The 227-nt window shown below is 48.5% G+C and overlaps 1 protein-coding gene across 1 annotated transcript in view; it reads left to right on the forward strand.

Moving 5' to 3' along the window:
- Positions 1-11: 11 nt before the first annotated feature.
- bcl11aa (BAF chromatin remodeling complex subunit BCL11A a) overlaps positions 12-227 on the forward strand; it is a gene marked incomplete in the record, with an annotated part of 43,125 nt that continues 42,909 nt past the window's right edge. Inside the window, 1 exon segment of the mRNA XM_035664181.1 lies at positions 12-227.

Raw genomic sequence — 227 nt, forward strand, 5'->3', positions numbered from 1 at the left:
TCTCTCACTCTCTCTCTCTTTTTTCTCTGCTCTCCTTTCTCAAAAAAGCCATGACGGCGATCCCGCGATCCATCTTCGCCTCCGCGCCATCTTTGTGTTATTTCTAATTTATTTTATTTTTTTTCCTTGTGGATGTCAAAGGCGTTGGATGAAGATATTTTTTTGCCCCACCGGAGTCTCCTCTCTAACCCCGGCTCTCCCCGATGTGATCCGCGCTGAACGCCGCC

Source organism: Morone saxatilis, unplaced genomic scaffold (assembly GCF_004916995.1).
Source record: "Morone saxatilis isolate NCDOM2014 unplaced genomic scaffold, NCSU_SB_2.0 Contig19, whole genome shotgun sequence".
In the NCBI taxonomy this organism is placed as follows: Eukaryota; Metazoa; Chordata; class Actinopteri; family Moronidae; genus Morone; species Morone saxatilis.